This window comes from Rhodnius prolixus, unplaced genomic scaffold, assembly GCF_049639745.1.
Source record: "Rhodnius prolixus isolate KJV_2025 unplaced genomic scaffold, Rpr scaffold_13, whole genome shotgun sequence".
Classification (NCBI taxonomy): domain Eukaryota; kingdom Metazoa; phylum Arthropoda; class Insecta; order Hemiptera; family Reduviidae; genus Rhodnius; species Rhodnius prolixus.
This window is the reverse complement of record NW_027411583.1, coordinates 11,829,083-11,847,603: the sequence shown is the minus strand read 5'-3', so window position 1 is coordinate 11,847,603 and position 18,521 is coordinate 11,829,083. Positions and strand designations below refer to the sequence as shown.

General features: G+C 32.7%; 1 pseudogene; it reads left to right on the top strand.

Annotated features, from left to right (window-relative positions):
- The first annotated feature begins 747 nt into the window (after positions 1–747).
- On the top strand, positions 748–16,705 carry LOC141447892 (uncharacterized; annotated as a pseudogene).
- The last annotated feature ends 1,816 nt before the right edge of the window (positions 16,706–18,521 follow it).

Below are 18,521 nucleotides of genomic sequence, written 5' to 3'. Positions count from 1 at the left end.
CTGCTTAATAGTTTACAATATTGCCGCTAGATGGCTTAGGCATGGTATAATGTACAATAATAATAGTTACTACTTAGAAATAATTCGAGTTAAAAGTAATAATATATTAGGGAAGTAGTTATTTTCTAGGTGAGTTATTAATGTTAGTTAATATCTATACTAAGTGCTATTTTAATTAGTGGCCAGTTGGTTTTGTTGATTATTTTTCTTGTGTACTTAAAAAGGAGTTGAATATTTTGATTTTTATTGCCGAAATTCGTTAAGGAAATTGTTTCATTTCAGAAGTTCACAATTTAAGGATTCTCGTTGATGTTTTAATAAACTATTAATGAATGCCTTTTGGTCTTTGGCGGTTCTGTGACTTGAATTTTATTAATAAAATATATGCTTATCAAGATGCATATTTCTGCCTTGTAGAGCAAGTAAATAAAAGTAAAATTTTAAAACTTAATTAGCTAAATTTAATCTACTGCAATTATTTTAGATATAATCTTTATTAGATTAGGTAAGTAAAGAATAGATATTAAAATAAAAATAAGGGATTTTTTTAATGAGTAATTGTTGTTCATTCTTTTTGGTGACTGATTCATAGTTTCAATGGGATTGAAAAAATAACTGCCATTTCAGTCGAGTAAAATTTATTCTGCCGAGCTTTCGACCTAGGGACTAGCTCATCTTCAGGGCTGGTTTAGAAAGTAATACTTTTACATTTCAGGGTTGGTGTGTCTTCTGTCTTGTCTGTTCATGGACTGTTTTATTTTTCAAAAGCTTAAACAATGAAACTGAGTGGGCTATCACGGTTACATTGATATTTGTTTTGTAGAAAACATGGAATTGGTGAATTTTTGGATTCAGCGTATTCAATAATTATTTTAATCTTGCGGCATAAAAATAAACGATTTTTATATTTTATTGTGTTAAAGACAACGTTGCGGGAAGGATATCACTGGAGGCTGATCTATCCTCTTCCAGAAAGCTGCCCAAATAAGAATCGTTGCATTGAACGCTGATTGGCGATTGAAGATCAGACATGGAAAAGGGCTCCCAGTCCCAAGGAACTCTAATAGACACGGTGAGAATTATATTTTATTGATTGCTTTATTTACTTATTTCGTTAAAGTAATTTATAAAATTAATTACAATAAAGAATTTTAAAACACAATAAAATTATTGACTTATCTCCTTATATAAGAGGCAGTAAATTATCAAGTTATCTAGATGGCTGTGTTTGTGAAGTTCTTCAATTGAGAAGAGATGAAATAAAAGATAGCTTTCCACTTTATGGATTTGTTACAAAAAACCTTAACATACGATACATGAACTTCATAATAATCAATTATCTGTAAGATTAGCAAGAATTGATTATTCCGTACGCTATCCTGTATGTAATGATTTCATATTAGATAAGGTAAAACCATTTTTAGAAAGAGCAGATTTATTAAATAAGTTAAGCAAGATAAAATTTTATACTAAATTAGATATTGCAGATCAAAATATATGGTTCCAGAGAGGAGATACATGAGAGATTGCTATAATGCTTAAAACACTAAATTTAGGGTTTTTTTTTAATGTAAGTTGATCAACACTTCTCTTTGTTGTATTCAAATAGGTTATTATCTCTTTAACAAAAACGTACAGAAGAAGAAGAAGAAGAAGAAGAAGAAGAATGCCGCTTTTGCTCATTTTCAGCATCTTTTTTCTCAAAATCTATCAAATCTAGGTTGTTGCAATAAAATTACAGTCATAATGGAGGATTTGCCCTATATTATAAAGAAAATTTGGGAATTTTATCTTTTATAGAAAAAGAGAAAAAAATTGTCAAAGTTGGGTGTTTTTCAACGTTACTCTTTTTCGTGCAGTTTTTGGTGATCATCCCTTATACAACTGTCCTACCGGACAGTTTTAATATAGCAGGTGTTACTAAAAATTTAAACAACCAACACATTTCTCGTAACCAATACAAAATGTTGTGAGGACTTTTTGTCCTGAAGTTGTATGACTAGAATATATTTCTTTCGAAAATATTTTAACAAAAGGTGCTACTATGATTTTTGCCATATTAAGTAAACTTGGCTATTCTAATAATGGTGTAAATATGTTCCAGAAAGGGTTTATCCATGGATCTAAACAAGAAACCAGTATCTCTCAAGAAGATAAACAGTTTCTATCACGTTCTTACACATCCAAAGAGGAGTTTATTAGAGAATATAAAAAGTTCTACTGCAGAAAAGCAAAAGCGGAAGAACTTTATCGCCTGGTTTTAACTGAACTCAAAGAGGCGATATCAGCTGGTAATGTCGATAGCTTAAAAAAATTAAGCAACTTCATTGATTACATAAGCGATGCAGAAGATCAAGTAAGTTTGAGAGATTATTATGATAATGTTAACAACCCTGTTAAGAGTACTAACTTAGTTATCTTAGCTTGTAAACACAATAAGGTAAAGATTTTAGAGTACCTACTTGGCAGTAATAGTAAAATTCTCAGTAATTTATCTGTTGGTATCAAAGAAACTGCAATATTACCAGAGGATGAGGATGAAACATGCCATAATGCATTTTATTATGCTATACGTGCAGGCAATGTTGAACTTCTTGATACACTCATTAACAGATGGCCAGGCAATTATTTTGCTGTTCATTTCAGGGAATTAGATGAAATTCTTTCAAGAGCTTATGAGGAATTAAAACTAAAGAACGTACCATTGTCAGAAGAGATAGAAATTTTTGTTGAAAATAAGTTAATAAACCTCCGTTTCTTCTCTACTGCTTCTAGAAAAGATCAGAATGTGAAGAGTAATCTTGATAACATAAGAGATCGGATTGAGTTAGTACTTCAAAATATTAGCTCGTTAAAGGCAGAGTACTCAAACACAGAAAAAGTAGATGCCAAGTTTTTATTCATAGCAAAATTTATTGCACAAAATATTCATATATTAAAGCGGCAGTTGAAATCAACCTACGATAGATTGCCTTGGGAAGAAATAGAATTTTGTTTGATCAGTTTTGTTTCTTCATACATAAAACGACAGGAGATTAATCTATTCTATAATGCCTCATTGAATAAAAGTAAAATACTAAACCACTTAGAAAATTTTGCAAAGGAACTTAAAGAAGAAAAAGATACTATAGAAGGTGTGGACACAGATAAATTGGCTGTTCTCCCAAATTTAATGCGTGAGAGAGTTGTTGCAGAGATCGTTAGCAATTATCCTCAATTTGGGGAGTTGTATAGCGATTATCAACAAATTAGGGATATTCATTCTTTAGAGAAAATAAGTGATTATATAAAGTTGGCGTCATCAGCTGATCCTAAACAAAGGGAAGGACAGATAATTATTACAAGGGTTTTACAAGTTATTGGTGAATATTTAAAAAACACACTAGAATCTCCTAAGTTATCTAGCACTACAAGCGAGCTTCTTCTACTATCGTTACCAAGGAACACAAGAAAAGTGATTATAGATTTACGAAATTCACTATCGCACGCTTACGCGCTCTCTAAGAGAACAGAGATTGAGGAAAATGCCGATGTTAGCTTTTTTATTGGTGTTCAAAATGATACTAAAAAAATCGATAACGTAATTACTGACATTCTTTACAACAACAAGATTAAAATGATCAGAATAGTGCTAAAGAAAATTACCAGTAGTGAAAGCATAGACGAGATAACAGAAATTGCTGGAATATTTAATAACGTTGATTTAGATAAAATGATTACAGAGAATTTTAAATTGATGGAACATGATAAGCTTGAAAAACTCATTAAAGAATTAAGCAATAATATAACTGACAAAACGAATTATGAAAAGGAGCTCTTTAATAAAATTGATAACATAATCAATTTTGCAAAAACTAAGTCAACAAATATCAAAACTGATTATGATAGGGCGCTTAGATCGTTAAAGAGATTATTAGGTGTTGGTTTGAACGACAATAAGATTGACCGTAATGTTATTAGAGAAATGAAATTCTTGGCTAATAAAATACTAGAGAATAATCCTTCCCAAAGAGAGTCTCACAATCTTAAAGAAATTACCGAACTATCAATGAAAATTGCTCGTAGTGCTTCATCAAGAATACAGGGTGACAACCTTGATGAAGTAATTAGAATAACTTGTGAGATTATTTACATTGCTGAATTTGGAACAGGTGACCTTAAATGGATTGAGGAATTGAGAGACAAGTTAAATGAGAAAGGTTCGTTTATTCCTATACGTAAACAAACGAAAGCTTATAATATAACAGAAGAAAAATATAATAACCTACTTGAACTGAAGTTATCTGAACTGAAAAGTATTCTGAGGAATCACGCATTAAGTGGCAAGTTAATTGAAAAACTCCCTTCCTACAAGAGGAATAAAAAGTGGCTCGCAGTAGTAGAAATGCTTATTCTGGATATAATGTCAATCTTAGGTAGATTAGGGAAGCATCTAGAAAACAATCTACTTTTTTTAGATGAAAACACTCCTTTATTAAGTGGAAAATGTTTGCGTAATCACTTAGCACACGATAATATTTTAGTTGATGTATTGTTATCTGATCCCTCAATAGCAGTTATCTTGAACGCTGAGAAACTCATTTCAGAAGATGTAATAACAAGTAAGAAGAAAATTGGCAAGTCGATAAGAGATGATCCTTCCAAACTGAAAGATAAATACGATCAAAACCTTACCACTGTTACTAATCAGGAAAAAATGTTTGCTACGTTGGAAAAAGGAAATCTTGAAGACTTAAAGATTTATCTCAGAAAAGGAGCAGATATCAATGCTAGAAGTATTAACTCATCGACCACATTACATTTTGCTGCTCATGGACCAGGTCTCGATGTTATAAAATTTATCATTGATCAAAAATTAGATGTCAATATTAAAGATGTAAATGGTCAAAGTCCACTTCATATTGCTGCTGCACGTGGAAGAAAAAATATGGTGGATTTCTTTTTAAGAGAAACAGGTGTATATGTTGATGAACAAGATAATAGTGGCAAAACATCTCTACATATTTCAGCTAAAAATGGTCACAAAGATGTTGTTGAAAATCTTCTAAAAAATAATGCTGATACTAATGCTAAAGATATGATTGGTTTTTCACCTTTACACTATGCAATAAGTAACAATCATATTGAAGTTGCTAAGATTATGCTGGGAAAAGAAGTGAATGTTGACGTGAACGAAACTATGGGTGGCTCTACTTCACTACATGTGGCTGCAGAAAGTGGTTATCTAGAGATAGTTAATTTTTTACTGGAAAATGGGGCAAATGTTAATGCAAGGAACGATAAGGAGGGAATACCATTACATACAGCAGCACTAAATGGCCACCTAGAAGTAGTGAACGCTTTAATTATCAAAGGAGCAAATGTTAACTCCAGATTTATAGATGGTTGTACAGCATTACACTATGCAATAGATAACGGTCATGAAAAGGTAGCTAATATTTTATTGAAACATGGAGCTAATGTTAATGTTGTTGACAAAACCTATCATAACACACCTTTGCACTACGCAGCAAAAGATGGACATGAGAAAATTGTTAAGGCTTTACTGGCAAACAATGCAAATGCTAGTATTGCCACTGTGGAAGGTATAACCCCACTACATTTTGCAGTGCATAGTGGCCACTTGAAGATAGTTGCTGCTCTTGTCGAGCATGGGGTTAACGTTCGCGCTAAAGATAAAAATAATGCTACGCCATTACACTATGCAGCAGAGAGAGGTCATAAGGTAGTTGCTGAACTTTTAATAAAAAATGGAGTAGAAATCAATGATAAAGCCAATAATAATGTAACACCATTACATGTAGCTGCTTTGGAAGGTCACAAAGATATTATTGAACTCCTCATAAGATATAAAGCTGAAGTTAGAGCTCAAGACATTAAGGGTAGAACACCATTACATTCAGCTGCAATGAATGGCAGCAAAGATATTATTGATCTTTTAATTAAAAATAAAGCTGAAGTTGATGCTAGAAATAATGATGGCGTGACACCATTGCATCTAGCTGCTGTATGTGGACATAAAGACGCTATTGCTTTTCTAATCAAAAGTAAAGATGTAGTCAATGATAGTGCTAATAATGGTCTTACACCTTTACATGCAGCTGTAGTGGGAGGTCACAAAGATATAGTGAATCTTTTAATAAAAAATAAAGCTGAAGTTAACGCAGAAGGTATTGATGGTAGTACACCATTACATTTAGCTGTGGAAGGAGGTCTTAAGGAAATCGTTCAGATTTTGGTAGCAAATAGAGCCAATGTTAATGTGAAGTGTAACAATCTAACACCATTGCTTTCTGCGGTTAAGCTTAATCATAAGGAGATCGTTGAAGTTCTTGTAGAAAATGGAGCTAGTGTTAATGCAGAAGGTGGTGAACCTTTAACATTAGCAGTGCTCGCTGGATATAGGGATATTGTAGAAATTTTGCTAAAAAACAAGGCCCATATTAATATAAAAGCTCCTGAAGATCATACACTATTACATTTAGCTGCTAATAGAGGCCACAAGGAGATAGTAAATGCTCTGATAGAAAGGGGAGCCAATGTTGATGCTATGACTATTAATGGGACAACACCATTATATCTAGCGGCACAAGAAGGCCATGAACACGTTGCTGAAGTTTTGATAGCATATAAGGCTGACGTTAACGTTGTAAATGTGGAAGGTACTCCACTACATATAGCTGCTGGAAAGGGCCATATTAATCTTGTTGGAGTGCTATTAAGGAATGGAGCTAAAGTTAATGTTAAGGACAATGAGAACAGAACACCTTTAGAATTAGCAGTCTCATTTGGTCATCTGGAAGTGGTGAAAATGTTACTGCAGAATAAAAAAGTAGGTATGAACGCTAAAGGCAACGATGATTGGACGATACTGCACATTGCTACACAGCAAAATAATTTAGAAATGGTAAAATTCCTAGTAGATGAAGGGTCTAATATTAATGCTAAAAATGCCTGTGGCTCAAAGCCCATCCATATTGCAGCTAGAGAAGGACATAAAGATACTGTAGAATTTTTCCTTAGTAAGGGATTAAGTATAAATGAATCTAACGCAGATAATCATACATTACTGCACTTTGCTGCAATGAAGGGTCATTTAGAAGTTGTAAAGTATTTGATAGCGAAAGGTATTGACGTCAACGCCAAAGATGCTAATGGCTTAAGTCCTGTGCATTTTGCTGCTAACTTTGGTTTTAAAGACGTTATTGAAGTATTATTAAAAAATGGTGCAATTTATAATGCTGTTGACAAGCTTTATAGAAGACCTTTAGAAATTACTAACAACAAAGATGTTATCAATTTATTAAGATCAACTGAAGAATTATTTGAGTCTGTAAAACGAAATAGCTCTTCAGAGGTTGAGAATTGTATTAAAGTAGGTGCATTTGTTAATGCAAAAAATGCTGATAGTGGAACGTCATTACATTATGCTGCATGGAAAGGTTATGACGAAGTTGTCAATATTTTATTACAGAATAAAGCCAATCCTAATGCAGTTGGCAGCAATAAATGGACTCCTACACATTATGCTGCTAAGTTCTCGCATTTAAAAATTGTAAAAGCTTTACTATCCCATGGTGCAGTATATAACGCTGTTTCTGAAAGCGGTAAAACACCATCAGACTTCAGTGTAGATAGAGATATAACTAGTTTATTTAAGTTAATTAGTGAATCATTTAAAAAAGTTAAAGAAGATAATACTCGAGTTATTAATGACCTAAATAAGATAAAGGATATTGATACAGTAAAAGCAGTGATGTGTGCTCGTAATAGAGAGAACAAAACGTTAGTAGTTGCTGCAGTACAAAGTAACTTTTCAAAAGTCGAGGAGTTGAAGGAGATATTGCAAAGAGACGTATCTACTCAGATTAATATAGCTTTAGGGCTCGCGACTCAAGGTAATTACCAAAAAGCCTTAAGTATTTTCAAAAGTGCTTTTAAAAGAAGAAAAGAAATACTAGGACCTGATAATCCTGGTACTTTAGATATTCAGACACGTATAGCCGAAGTGCTATATAAGCAAGGAATTTACCAAGAAGCTTTAAATATGCTTGAAGATATTTATCAGAAACGAAAAGAAATTCTGGGTTTAAATGATGAGGATACTTTAAGGACAAGAAGTGTAATCGCTTTAGTGCTGCATAGACTGGGGAAAGATGAAAAAGCTTTTAATATTTATCAAGAAGTCTATCAGAGACAAAAGGAGATACTAGGGTCAAATCATTCAGATACCTTAGATACTCAGTTTCACATGGCATTAGTATTAAATAGTCTAGGAAAATATGAAGAAGCGTTAAATATCAATAGGGCAATTTTTGAAAAGAGGAAAGAAACACTTGGTACAAATCATCTAGCCACTGTGAGTGCCAAAAATAATATAGCAATGGTATTAGATAAGCAAGGTAAATACGAAGAGTCCTTAGAAATCTATAAAGAGGTTTTTGAAAAGAAGAAAATAATTTTAGGTATTAATCATGCTGATACCTTGAGAACGTTACATAACATTGCTGGAGTACTCTCCAATCAAAAGAAATATCATGAAGCCTTAAAAGTTTTGCAAGACGTTTTAGATATCCAGAAAAAAGCTTTACATCAAAATCACCCAGAAACCTTGAATACTCAATACAACATGGCGAATGTATTTTTTGTTCAAGGAAAATGTATCAGCGCACTTAAAGTCTACAGAGAATGTTTTGATCAAAGAAAAGCTGTTTTTGGACCAAGTCATCCGACTGTTTTAGATATTTTAAATAAGATAGAGATTATTAATTTAAGATTTCAGCTTGAGGGTAGCGATGCATCTGAGGTTCTCCAGCATCTGCAGAAAGATATCAACATGGCTGCTAGTAAAGGTGATATACAAGCTGTTCAACGTTTATTAAAAAACGGAGCTGATGCCAATGATAGAGATATTGATGGAAGAACACCATTACATTATGCCGTTAGCAATGGGCAGATGGATATTGTGAACGTCTTACTAGAAAACGGAGCCGATGTCACTCAAGTTACTAATAAAGGCAATACACCATTACACACTGCCACTTCCAAATGTTTCAAAGAAATTGTTGAGGTTCTGTTGCAACAAATCAGTCGTGATAAATTAAATGGCTTTGTTAATGCTAAAACTACTTCTAGTGGTACAACATCCCTTCATGTTGCGGCTAAAGCTGGCTCCTTGGAAATTGTGAAATCTTTATTAAAACATGGTGCAACTTATAATATCGAGAACAAAGAAGGTAAAATGCCTATTGATCTTTCTAAGGACAAAAATATTAATAACTTACTGGAACTAGTTGAAGAATTGTTTGGAGATGCAAAAAAAGGTAATGTTGAAATTATCAACAAGTTAAGGGTAGTAAAGCGGGATGAATTTTTAGCTGTAACAAGCGCCCGTAATAATCAAGGAAATACATTATTGCAAGTTGCTGTAGCTAATGGACATAAGAATGTAGCGAGTAAATTGTTAGGAATGCTAAGATAGCCAGATCAAAATTTACAAGACGTCAATATAGAAAGTGGAGTTAAAATTTTTAAACTTTGAATAATATTATGAAATGTTTATGCCTACATAATACGGTTTTCCTAAAAAAATTGTATAGATTGCCCATGAACATCCCTTATTATGTGTTATATACGAAAAAAAATTCAAATCCATTCTCTTTATTTACTTTCAATTTGCATTATAAATATATACAAAAAGTGCCTGAGCTCCGTCTTCCCAGAAATTTGGGATATGAAATTATGAAAAGAAAACTATTCTGGTATAAAGAATACTTTAATAATTATAGTTCTTCCCATTTAATAATTGAAGCTAATTATCAGGGTTCAACAGATAATTTACTGGATAATATTCAGTCAGAATTTAAACAGAACTTTATTAGTAATATGAATAATTCTAAATTTCACACATTGTATAAAGAATTGAATTTAGATTTGTGACCATGCAATTATGTCACTGATAATAATTATTAGAATTCTATCAGTTTGATCAGCACCATTTTGAAATTGAGAGTCCAGTTATTAAAGCTTAATTTTCATTTAAGTACGGATGAGAGTCAACATATGTGCTCATTATGTAATACCAATTGTATAGAAAATGTAGTTCATTTTGATATTTATTTATGTATATATTGGGAAACAATTCTTTCGTTTACTGCAAAGTCAATTTGGCAGACGGACCTTGAGTCCATGTCTAAGTGTTATTTTTGTATTTTCTCTTGTATTTGTATTATTTTTTAAAATAAAACACTGTTGTTATTATTATTATTATTATTTATACATAACCTAAGTTAATGTTATTAGTGTTGGGTAGAACGAGTCCGCCTTTGGAGTCGTTGGATTTGAATCAGTTCCAGGTTTGGAATCGATTCCAACAACTCGATCACTCATTCCAGTTTCTGTACTTCCCATATGCATTAGTAATTAGAAATATCACGCAATTTATTAAAATATATCATTAATAGTTAGCTTTCCCAGTTAGTAACAAAATTTATTTCTTTTACACACAGAAAGTACTATTCCTAATTTCCAATTACTCTGGTAAATATAAAATTAACAACGTAACACAAAAAATAGGCTAGTCCAATATAAAAATTAAAGCAATGCAGTTTTGTCACTAGCTTGACCACTGGAAGACTGGAGTCAACTTGTTCAAGAGTATCCAAGAAAGAGAAACGGAAATGGGTACGAAATTATTCCCATAAAAAAGTACTAACTCTTCAAACAAAATGATAATTACTCGAAGAATGAAATATTTATTTACTAAGAATAGAATATCAAGCTGGACACTGTTATCGTCACTGGCGTAATTTCATACGTGGACATGTCCTTTGGACGGTCAATGTTAAAGTGAGCCAAACTATAGTATTACCTAATTGGTTTACTTACAACAGTATCCCTCCCTATCAATTACCTATTTCACAAACATTCGTCGATTGGAAATATTTTTTAGTAAAATATTCGCTTCATTTGAATTCAAAAAGCATTATAATGCTTTCTAAAGTGTAATTTAATGTTTAAAATTTCTTTTTGTCCATTACTCTTATAAAATACGAAGAATTGCAAATAAAATATAATATACAAACGCAGAATGATCTAGTGTACAGGTGGAGTCGGTCCTCGTTACCATGACAATGGAATCGTAAAACAACTTCTGTTCCAATCCCAGCATTTCTATTGACTAGATTCAGTGAACGAAAAAATGGACCGTGTCCGGACTCAAATCCACCCACTCCTGTGGATTTAACCAATGAAAATGCTAGGATTAGAACCGGAGTTGTTTAATCGTTCCAAACCCTCTGCTGCCTGTATTGAATCCGCTAGTTCTATCTAATAGATGTATTATTGTTGTATCGGTTATTTTCTATTAAATTAAAATAATTTATGCTTTCATACTTAAGAAATAATTTGCTAATAATATTCTTTACTTTATTTTATGTAAGTCAACATACATTGCATACAGTATGTTACTTACTGTACAGTACAGTACCTAAAGTAAAGCTTTGCACATTGTGTTAAGTAATAAACTAAATAAAAAAGAAGTGAATAGTAATACTATTATTTAAGAATTATTGACAGTCCTTTAAAAAATCTTGGAATCTATTTTATCTTCCAAACATCAGTATTAGAGGCTTGCCAGTTGCCAGGTTTTGTATTTTGGTGTTGATTGATTTTACAAGTTGAACCTGCAAAGCTAATATGTAGTGGGTTCTGGGTTCCTGGCCTGTGGATTTTATTTAATGGTTAAGTGAGAAATTTATAGTAAAGTACGTTTGCAAGACACCTTCGTCCACGACACCTAATTGGTAGTCGTACGAAAAGCCCGCCTGAAAAAATAGGCCATTACTTACAAGTTGGAATACGTCAGTGAACTCCTATATAATAGCCTCAAGTCAGTTGAAAATTGTATTTTAGTGTAACATCCAAGTAACTTCAGTGTTAATTATTTTCATTTTAATTTTCCTTAATTTTTTGGGGCGGGGCGGAATCACTGTTTTTTAAATAGGGATTTGAATCAACTCGTTCCACCAACGGATTCATTCTAGTGGAGAGTGGACCGAGTCCGCTCTAATATCACATGATTGAATGTTGTACTTAAATCAGTCACAATATATAAGTTTTAGCAAGCCTTAGAGTCAAATTAAGGAAAAGTAGATCTACAAAAAAGCACAAATTTTGGTATGTGGACTGCTTCATACTCCACATCACAGCTACAAGTTTACCACTCGATTCTATTAGACATATTTATTGTGTTAAAGGTGAGTGTATGTAAACACCTGAATTTATTACAAAACTAAAACATTGCAAGTTAGTAAAAATATTCTGTTTAAACTAGGTTGACTTATATTATACACTGTGGATAATATATCATCTATTTATGATTATATCACTATAAAGAAAGTGTAATCTGGTGGGCAAGTAGTCATGCAAGGTTATCAGGATATAAAATACAGTTTAATTTCTGCGGTTCGTGAAGGAAGGCTAAAAAGAGCAAGGCAGTTAATCAATTCTTTTGGGCCTTCTTACTCAAAAGCATGGTCAGGAGGATATGTTTTACTTCGTGATGCTGTTAAGTATAATCATGCAGCAGTTGCTAAACTACTTTTAACAAGCGGTTCTAAAGTTAACAGCAAAAGTGGAAAGCCTACTGATACTCCTCTTCATTTCGCTGTTATAAATGGTGACATAGAAATTGTTAAGATGATTCTAGACAAAGGTGCTGAAATTGAAGCTAAAAATGAAGGTGGTAGAACTTCACTTCACTATGCAATTGAAAATAAGAAAATCGAAGTTACCAAGTTACTCTTGAAGCATAGAGCTGATGTTAATGCCAGAGACAAAAATGGTAAAAGTCTACTTCATATAGCAACTGAGATAGGATGTTTACAAATTGTTGAGCTTCTTTTAGAATATGGGGCGTATACTGATTTTAGGTGTACTTCAACAAGGAAAAAAGGTTTGGCACCACTGCACTTAGCTGTTGATAACGGTAATAAAAAAGTTATCACGTTGCTTTTAAGTAGAGGTGCTAATGTTGATGTTAAAGGGGAACATAATATAACCTCTCTTCATATTGCTGCTTTCAAAGGAAATGTACGTATTGCCGAAGATCTTCTAAACCATGGTGCTTGTATTCATTCTTTAACATTGACGGGAGGATATACACCACTGCTCTTAGCTGTTGAATACTGTAATGAAGAAGTTATCACGTTGCTTTTAAGTAGAGGTGCTAATGTTGATGTTAAAGGGGAAGATAATATAACCTCTCTTCATATTGCTGCTAGGAAAGGATATGTACGTATTGCCGAAGATCTTCTAAACCATGGTGCTTGCATTCATTCGTTAACATTGAAGGAAGGATATACGCCGCTGCTCTTAGCCGTTTTATGCTGTAATAAAGAAGTTATCACGTTGCTTTTAAGTAGAGGTGCTAATGTTGATGTTAAAGGGGAAGATAATATAACCTCTCTTCATATTGCTGCTAGGAAAGGATATGTACGTATTGCCGAAGATCTTCTAAACCAGGGTGCTTGCATTCATTCGTTAACATTGAAGGAAGGATATACGCCACTGCACTTAGCTGTTGAATACTGTAATGAAGAAGTTATCACGTTGCTTTTAAGTAGAGGTGCTAATGTTGATGTTAAAGGGGAAGATAATATAACCTCTCTTCATATTGCTGCTAGGAATGGATATGTACGTATTGCCGAAGATCTTCTAAACCATGGTGCTTGCATTCATTCGTTAACATTGAAGGAAGGATATACGCCACTGCATTTTGCTTCTGAGCTATATAATGCTCATGCTGTAAAATTATTCTTGAATAGAGGTGCTGATATTAATGCTAGCACAAAGGGTAATTTAACGCCACTTCATATTGCTACCAAAACAGGATGTAAAACAGTTGTAAAACTACTCTTACAACATGGAGCTAAAGTCGATAATGAGGATATGGATGGTAAAACCATACTACACCTCGCTGTTGAAAAAGGATATTTAACGATTGTTAAAGGATGTTTTAAAGTGTTGTCCTGATATTAATAATCAAAGTAACAGAAGCTCTATTAAAATTGCAGTGCTCGGCTATGGAGAAGAGTATAAAAATATTGTTGAGGCTCTTCTAGAATATGGTCTTACTGCTAACCCTGAAGATGCAAATGACCCTAAGTTATTGCATGTTGCTGCTGGAAAAGGATATTTAACGATTGTTGAGGATGTTTTAAAGTATTGTCCTGATATTAATAATCAAAGTAACAGCAGCTCTATTAAAACTGCAGTGCTCGGCTATGGAAAAGAGCATAAAAAGATTGTTGAGGCTCTTCTAGAATATGGTCTTACTGCTAACCCTGAAGATGCGAATGACCCTAAGTTTTTGCATGCTGCTGTTGAAAAAGGGTATTTGAAAATTGTTGCAGACCTATTAAAGTACGGTGCTAATGTTAATACGTTACACAAATATAGAGAAGGTTTTACACCTTTACATAGTGCAGCCCAAAATGAACAGGAAGAAGTTGCCAAATTATTGATAAGCTATGAAGCTGATATAAATGCTCAAGATGAAACCGGAAAAACTCCAATATTTTATGCTATTGAGAATGCCGATTTAAAAATTACCAAGCTACTTCTAACTAGTGGAGCTAATGTAAAAGATGCTGAGCTAATGCGTATGGCTGTTAGGAGGGAAAGCATAGAAATCGTTGAAGCTCTTTTGCAGCATGATGCTGATATTAATGCTAGTGATGAACATGGAAGAACAGCATTGCATTTCACTGCTTTAAGTGGTGATGATGATTTGTTGGGATTTTTTAGTAATAATACTATTAAGGGGGCAATTGCTAAACTGCTACTAAATAAAGGTGCTAATGTAGACGCCCAAACTAAAGATGGTGTAACAACACTTCATGCTGCTATTCTAAGAGGATATGGAAAAGTTGTTGAAGCTCTTTTGGAATATAATGCAAATGTTAACTCTAGAGTAGACAGTGATATGACACCACTCCATCTTTCTGCTCTAAGCGGAAATGAAGGAATTAGCACAATGCTTTTGAATAAAGGAGCTAAGGTAAATGCTAAGCAAAAGGATAGGACCACTGCACTGCACATTGCAACTGAGAAAGGACATAAAGAGATTGTAAAAGTATTGCTAGAATACGGTGCTAAAGTTGATTCTAAAATTGAAAAGAACATCACACCACTGCACTTAGGTGCTAAAAAAGGTTATCAGGAAATTATTGAGACTATCTTGAAATTTGGTGCTGATATTAACTCTAGAGATGAGTATGGCCAAACAGCACTTCATATTGCTTCTAAAAAAGGGCGTACAGAAGTTGTTGCAACTCTTCTGGAATATGACTCTGATATTAATGTTACGTGTAGAAATAATCGTACACCTCTTGATTATGCTATGGCTGGGAAAAGGTCATTCTATAGTCAACTCAACAACTATGACTCTGATGATTATGGCTCTGAAATTTATGATTATTTCGATCCGAATCGTCGTAACCGTTCGTATCAAGTAATCGTTGAAGCTTTTGAACGCCACATAGTTAAAATGAAAACTGCAAATTTATATGTAAGTGAACAAAATTTACTATCAATAAGTAGTACTAGTAAAATAAGTGATTTTCAGGGTGAGTGTAAGGAAGAAATAGCAAGCATGAGGAGTGAGAAGATAGATAATGCCAATGTCTCATTTTATGATATCTTGGCAAAAGATACAAGCTCATTAGCGATGTATATGAGAAATGAAAATATAGTGCTGGTTTTAAAATCAGAAGACTATAAAACAAAATTTCCAATATACGCTATCATGATAGAAAATCATTTCAGAAATGGTATGAAAAGAAAAGAGTTACTTGAACAAGGCAATAAAGTTTTCCATCTTCTCTGTAACAACTTTCCTGAGTTACCACATGTATGTATTGGAAAAATATTTAGTTACCTGAATGATGAAGACTTGAGTACTTTGATGGATGCTTGTAAGCCTCTTAGCATCAGTAATCCTAATACCAATATTAATGATGTAGTGATTACCTCAGATATATCTCAAGTACAGTACGTTTAAGTTAAGGAAGAATAGCAGCATTAGCTATTTCCAACATTAAGTAATAGCTTTAGTAATTAAAAGATTATTTTAAAGGTTTTATGGGAATATTTAAATAAGTGTGCCTGTCAAGTTAAGGGAAAATGAGCAAATTTAGTGTACTCGAAGTTGGGGAGTGTTAAATAAACCATTGGGGGTAAGTTTGGGAAGTGAAATACTTACCAAATGAAGATGAAGAAAATAATCGAAGAAGTGGGAGGAATGCAAGAACTTTACGCACTACAATTAATCTAGTTTATAGCGTTACCCATGGTAATCCATATAAGATTTTTTTCTCATAATCTAGTCATCAGTGTATTGGAACAACTTTTCACATTTAACAAAAGTTTTGACTTTAGATTTAGGATCGAAATTAGTAAGTGGAATGATTACCTAATAAATATATTACGTAGTAAAAGGGGATGCAACATGAATAATGTAGTTCATTCAAATAAAAGTAATAATCGTGATAACTTTAGTGTGAGAGGATTACGAGAGCAGATGATGACATATTTGTTAGCTTTTTCACAGGATAAAATTTAGAGCTTTCTAGAAAAGGCAGTAGGCAGCTAAATTGTTGCCTTAGCGTATTTATTATTGCGCTTAAATGTTGTCAATAATATGGGTACCAATTAATTTTGAAGGCTTTAGTAAAGAGGGGGTACGACAGAAGCAAGTCCAATAGTTACATTGATGACTAACATTAAAGAACTAGTAAATTAAAGGCTGACAGGAACAAGAAATCAGCAAACTCTGGTGAAACAATGTATTTGGATTTTCAAAGAATGAGCTTCGTTATTAATGGAAAAATTATAAAGTTACTAAACATCGCAAAAGCAACCTTTTTTTAATAGTGACGATATATACCGTATCAGAAAAACAAAGAGAAATATGGATACAAATTATGGTAGAGCTTTTGTTAATTCAGTTCTCAAAGATTTTTAAAAAGAGCTTGCGCTAGATTTATAGAGAAATAAGCTCTAAAAATTAACTAATACTGTGGATCTGAGAAGTGCGGCCGGAATGGGATTCGAACCCACGGTACGCTCATCACGTACGTCAGTTTTCAAGATTGGTGCCTTAATCCACTCGGCCATCCGTCCACCCCTTTTGTACCACAACATTTAATTCCAAGCAATCTATAAAAATCTTACTTACCTACACAAAAACTGCTGCACACTAGCCAATATTTACTCAACATTAATCATCCCAATTACTGCAGCAAGCCATAAATCTTCAGATATTAAGTCAATTGGATTATCGATATCATAACGTAAATGTTCTAGCGCCTTCTGAATGTGACTTCTATGTCTTTGGCGAGTAATTACAGGAGTTTCTCTATCATGTCCAAATTTTTCCTCGTCTCTTCTCTTTTATAAGAGAGAGCAATTTGTTTGTACCTATTCTTTTTAGGATAGAAATATGTAAAAAATCTACACTGCCATTCATCTTTTTTGAAAGATGAATGCAATACTATAATCTTTTTTGCTTTATTTTGAAATGTTCATATTAATTAAGAGATTTAAAGAAAATATAAATACAATATTAATAATTTTTAATATTACATTAATAACAATATTTAAAAAAAAAAAAAAAAAAAAAATTGTACACTTTTATAATAAATTTTTATAAAATTTTACAAACATTTTAAACATATTATTTTTTATATAAATTATCTCCTTAAAAAAAAAATTTACAGTTTTAAAAGTTAAGTATAAGGGTTGATTAAAACGCCAAAAGGTATGCGTACTAAGGTAGTCATTCAAGGAAAACAGCTGTGAAGAATATTAATTCGTTCGTTTCTCCTGAAAATAATCTAATTGTTCAGAACATTTTGTACAATATCTCTATATTTAGTTAAATTAAAAAAAAAACAACAAATATTTAAGCACCTGAATTTGCTATTTTTCAAGGATTACTTAAAAACAGACATACACTGGGCCAAAAAAGTCTGTGAACACTAACCTAAATTTTATTACTTTTATTATTATCTTAGTAGAAACTTCTTTTATTTTCAAATGAAATATACTATTCGATAGAGAGAAACCAGAGTTTTCATTTTATATTCAATCTTTTATTTTTGTTCAACAGGAATATCACAAATGTTTAACAAAACAATCCCACATACGAATGCAAAAAAAGTCTGTGAACACTTTGCAGATAATAAATCATTCTTACACATTGTACGTGTATTATAGATTTTAAAAACTTGTAGGACCTCCTTTGTTCCTAATCACTTCCAACAAGCGAGCTTTCATCGATCCTACTAATTTTGTGGTCGTCAATGTTCGAATTTTATCCCATTCTTCTAAAATAGCGTTTTTTAGTTCTTCACGGTTTCTTATTCCTCTTTTATTTATTTGGGGGCTGATTTCATCCCACAAATGTTCAATTGGGTTAAGGTCTGGCAATTGTGGAGGGGTGTTTAGGCGCCTGGGTG